A 5661-nucleotide genomic window follows, 5' to 3' on the forward strand; every position below is an offset into this window, starting at 1 on the left:
GTGAGTGGGGCAGATTCATGGATTTGTAGAATGGTTTGAGTTGGAAGGGACCTTAAAGATCATCCAGTTCCAACACCCCTGCCATGGGCAGAGACACCTCCCTCTACACCAGGCTGCTCAAGGCCTCATCCAAGCCAGTTTTGAACACCTTCATGGAGGGGGTATCCACAACCTCCCTGGGCAGCCTGTTCCATTGCCTCACTACCCTTACTGTAATGAATTTCTTCCTAAAAGCCAGTCTCAATCTCCCCTCTTCCAGCTCAAAGACACTGCCCCTCATCCTATCACTACAAGCCCCTGTAAAAAGTCCCTTCCTGGCTTTCTTGTAGGCCCCTCTCAGGTACCTTACTTCACACTGTCCTCCTGAGATCAAGAACTGTCTGCTCTTGATTCCAGCTTATCTTGGGGGAAAGCTTTGCCCTTTTGAACAGTTTATTTCTGAGCTGTGCAGGGAGGTAAAGCACATTGTTATTGTAACAATAACGTCAAATTTAGACCTGGTCTGCCCAGTGGACCTGAGGAACCTTTGTTGGTAACAACCCAGCAAAGCCTGTAGGGCTGCTTTCAAAACTGAGTCAGAAGAAAATAATATTCTAATTCCTTCTAATGACTTTTTTTCCCCCCTCCTCTAAAATAAGTGCATTCTGCATTAAGCTGGTAATTAGAGCTGATGGTCTTATGGCTGAGATGTTTAGGTGAAATTATTTTCAGGATGCTCTGAATCTCTTGTATTTTGCTCTGTGAAAATAATTGCAGGGATTATTGGACTCCTTTGAGTGTCTGTAAGAATGTAGATCTGAGGTTTGAGGGGAGATCTAAGGAAGAGGGGATACTGACAATGTCTTACAGCTAATAGGGTGGTGGTGATGAACAATTTGCTTTACATTGTAATGGCTAATTTAAGGAGAGAGAGAGGTAATGGAAAGCAGTCCAGTTATATCTCCAGCCCTGGAGTTTCTGGCCCTTAGCTGTACCTGGGAGTACTGGTTGATGGTAGGCTGAACATGAGCCTGCAGTGTGCCCAGGCAGCCAAGAGGGCCAATGGCATCCTGGCCTGCATCAGGAACAGTGTGGCCAGCAGGAGCAGGGAGGTCATTCTGCCCCTGTACACTGCACTGGTTAGGCCACACCTCGAGTACTGTGTCCAGTTCTGGGCCCCTCACTTTAGGAAGGAGGTTGACTTGCTGGAAGGTGTCCAGAGAAGGGCAACAAAGTTGCTGAGGGGCTTGGAACACAGCCCTGTGAGGAGAGACTGAGGGAGCTGGGGTTACTTAGCCTGGAGAGGAAGAGACTCAGGGGAGACCTTCTTGCTGTCCACAACTACCTGAAGGGAAGTTGTAGACAGGTGGATGTTGGTCTCTTCTCCCAGGCAGCCAGTACCAGAACAAGAGGACACAGTCTCAGGCTGTGCCAGGGCAGGATTAGGTTGGATGTTAGGAAGAAGTTCTACACAGAGAGAGTGATTGCCCATTGGAATGGGCTGCCTGGGGAGGTGGTGGAGTCACCATCATTGGAGGTGCTCAGGAGGAGACTTGATGGGGTGCTTGGTGCCATGGGTTAGTTGTTTAGGTGGGTTGGATTGGTTGATGGGTTGGACACGATGATCTTGAAGGTCTCTTCCAACCTGGTTGTTGTTTATTATTATTATTATTATCATCTGCCTGTGGTATCTCCTCATGCAAACCACTTGTGCTCTCCATGTGGCTTTCAGAATATCTAAGAGGAGAATTCCCTCCAAGAAAGAGAGATGCAATCTCACCCCCATGCAAAAATGGGATGGGGCTCTGAGCAACCTGCTCTAGTTGCACATGTCCCTGCTCAGTAGTGGGATTGGACTAGCTGACCTTTAAGGTCCCTTCCCACCCAAAGCCATTCTCTCACTCTATTCTGTGAGTCTATAACTGAGCAGAACGGAAGGGACTAAATAAATGTTTTCTCATGGAATCCTCCCCAAGAGAGTCTTTCATGTAGAGATGAGTGATGGGCTCTGTAAAAGGTAACACCAGAACCACTCAAGTGGCCCTCATCCTCCCTGCCAGAGTTTACAAACCTACCAGCAAAATTTCAGAGTCAGCTGTCTCCGAACTGTTGACAATGGAAAAAGCAGGATAATAAATTAAGACAGCAGAAGAGGGTGGACTCCAGAGTCTGCTGCTGCCACCTATGATGGGTGGCAGAGATGCAGAGGAGGGGTGGCCTGAGCCTTCAGTGCTCTGGTAGTGGCTGTGGGTTTGAAGACTAAAGAGCTGGAGGTCATTTAGTCTTCAGAAGAGGAGGCCCTCTACAACTCCCTGAAAGGAGGTTTTAGTGAGGTGGAGATTGGTTTCTTTTCACATGCAATAAGTGACAGGACAAGAGGGAATGGCCTCAAGTTGTGCCAAGGGAGATTCAGGTTGGATATTAGGAAGATTTTCTTCACAGAAAAGCACTGGAACAGGCTGCCCAGGGAGGTGGTGGAGGCACAAGCCATGAAGAGGTTAAAAGACAGGTGAATGTGGTGCTGAAGGACCCAGGAGGTTCTATCTGATGATGAGAAGAAAATTCTTTGCTGTGAGGGTGCCAGAGCCTGGAGCAGGCTGCCCAGGGAGGTTGTGGAGGCTCCTTCTCTGGAGAGCTTCCAAACCCACCTGGCCACTGTGATGCTGGGCAGCCTGCTGTGGGTGCCCCTGCTTTAGCAGGGAGGTCAGACTGGATGATCTCCAGGGGTCCCATGCTGGGATTCTGTGACTTTCAGTGGATGCTGTGGCTGTAAGCACTCAAATCCATGTGGGTGTTTGTTTCTCTTTGGTGTCTGGAAATCACAGCTTGTATGGTGTGACAGAAAGGCTCTGAGCACAGGGCTTGTATTTCAACCCAAAGAGCCAGCATATGGTGTCTTCTGGCAAAAGCTGGCTCTTTGGCAGTCCTGTGATAATTATATTCCATTTTAAGCTCAGAGAAGGCTTGCAATCAGACTTTTGGTTCCTGATACCACTGTAGGGTGGCTGTAGTGACCCAGAGAATTGGTACCATGTCAGCTTTGAAATACAGATCCCCCTTCCCCTGGGCTCCCAAGGTGTATTTACAGAGCCATTGTGATTAGATCTGTGGATAAGCCATACTGGACAACTTCCACGTGAAGTTGCTTTAAAAAGATTAAGGGATGACATGGTCACCCACTGTAGGCAGTGGGAGTTCTGCCAATTGCTTCACCCAAGCCAGCAGTTCACCCAAAGTTGGTGACATTTCCTGGCATGAGCAAGGCCACACTAAATCACTCAGGGTGCCTTCTGGCCTCTCAGTGCTGTCTGTTGCCTCTTGGTTTTCTTCCCTCGTTTCCAATTGATTTTGCCTTCATATTTCCTCTGTCAGCATGTAGCACAACTTTAACATTATTTAAGGCCAGGTTTTTACATCTAGCTAGATGTGGAGGCAATTAATGATGCCATCTGTCTTGGGAGAGAGAGATTACACAAAAGATTGTACTCCTGAAAGCACCATTTTTTTTTAGCAAACAAGTAACCCTGGTAGATTCTCAGGACGTTTCTCACTCATACCAGTTGTGCTGACTTCAGTGCAGTAGCTGAAAGGCTCAGATGCCTCTCCTGCAAGTCCAGGATATTTGGGTGTTCCTTCAAAGTTCTATTTGACAGACAGTATCAACTGATAGATGATATTTTCAGTGAACCTCAGAATTAAAAGTATCATTGGAGGTGTTCAGGAGGAGACTTGATGGGGTACTTGGTGCCATGGGTTAGCTGCTTGGGTGGGTTGGATTGGTTGATGGGTTGGACACGATGATCTTGAAGGTCTCTTCCAACCTGGTTTGGTTTATTCTAATAAAGGCTTATTCTAATTGAACATCTGTTACCAAGGCAGCCTGAGTATTTCCATCCTTACAGCCCCCTACAACATTCACAATGTTACATAAATACAAACCCTTTAAGAAATATGAAGGGGCAAATAAGTGCAAATTTATTTCTGCCTTTGCAGCCACACCCTCACAGGTTCTTCCCCTGGGCACCCCTGGGAAGGGGACTCCAGATCAGAGGAAGCCAATGCCAGGCCTTCGAGTTCCCAGATCTTCATCTGAAAGCCTGTAGAAATCCATCTGTCATAGAATCATGGAACGGTTTGGATTGGAAGACCTTCTTTAAGGACACATCTAGTCCAACCCTGCTCCAAATAGCAGGGACATCTGCAACTACAGTAGGTTGCTCAGAGCCTCAGACAACCTGACCTGGAATGGGTCCAGGGATGAGGCATCTCTCACCTCTCTGGGCAAGCTGGGCCAGTGTCTCAGCACCCTCAGTGTCAGACATTTCTCCTTTCTCTCCAGTCTGAATCTCCCTCTTTTAGTTTAAAACATCAGCCTTTGTCATGTCACAATAGGCCCATCTCAGAAGTCTGTCCCCAGCTTTCTCCTCAGCCCCTCTTAAGTCCTGAAAGGCCACCAGAATGTCTGCCTGGAGCCTTCTCTTCTCCAGGCTGAGCAACCCCAACTCTCTCATCCTGGCCTCACAGCAGAGGGCTTCCAGCCCTCCCATCCTTGCTGTGTCTGCCTCTGGCCCGGCTCCAACAGGTCCATGTCTCTGCTGTGCTGAGGACTCCAGAGCTGACCCCAGCACTGTGGGTGGGGTCTCAGCAGAGGGGAGCAAAGAGGCAGAATCTCCTCCCTCCACCTGCTGGGCACCAACATATGCTGTCGTAAGCATAAAGTTAATTGTGCCATGGACAATGGGCCATTGTTTATATTTGTTCATATCACTGCTGTTTGTGTTTATTTTTCTTCAACATGCTGTTGCCACATTGCTCTGTTCCTTTGGAGCACAAGTAGCAAAGAGACTCAGCCTGATGGATGGAGGAGCAATGTGTGTCTGTCAAACACCCAGGTCAGCAGGAAGCCAGAGTGAATGCAGAAATCCCGGAATGGTTTGAGTTGGAAGGAACCTTAAAGATCATCTACTCCTATTTGGGTCACTAGAGAGCTTTGTGACTGTCACAGAGCAGCATCTTTATTCTCTGGCAGTTCTCGTGGTCTACACTGACCAAAAGGTGACAAGAAGGATGCTGTCTTCATGCTGTAACCTTTCAGATATGAGATACACTGTCTCATATTTCCTCTTGGGCTTTCCATGTGTTTCTGCTTGGTACCCTGGTCTCTCCCAGCTCCCTTTCCCTTGTCCTCACAGGATGTGTGCAGTCCTAGCTGGCCTCTTTGCAACTATTTCTGTTTCCAGGAGGTAGTTCAGAGACACCCAAGGGTTGTATCATCCTCCATCTGCATGCAGCTCTTGTTTAAATTATGATTAAACTGGAGCACGGTGTGGGGCTGAGCACGGTGAAGGTACCCATGGGATTAGGCTTCGGCTCTGAGCATCCCAGCAGGGCCAGAGAAAGCTAGGACCTGACACAATTCTCTGTTTGCCTCAGGAATCTATTTCCATCTCAGTTCTAAGCATCTGTGGTCTGTTCCCGAGGGAAAGGGAGATGGAGACATGCTGTTTTCAGTGTCTTAGGGGGAAAAGTGGAGGAGAAGAATTTGGTGCATAACTTGGGCAGAACCGCTTCTGATTCCCGCTCTAGGGAAGGCTGATCTTGAAGAGCAAGGTCTTGGCCCCTTCCAAGTGCAGTCTTGCACAGTATTGACTGAATGCAGCTCAGATCCCAACCTGTCAAGGA

The sequence above is a fragment of the Melanerpes formicivorus genome, unplaced genomic scaffold (assembly GCF_026170545.1).
Source record: "Melanerpes formicivorus ecotype bairdi unplaced genomic scaffold, bMelFor1.0.p_v2 SCAF_2305, whole genome shotgun sequence".
Classification (NCBI taxonomy): domain Eukaryota; kingdom Metazoa; phylum Chordata; class Aves; order Piciformes; family Picidae; genus Melanerpes; species Melanerpes formicivorus.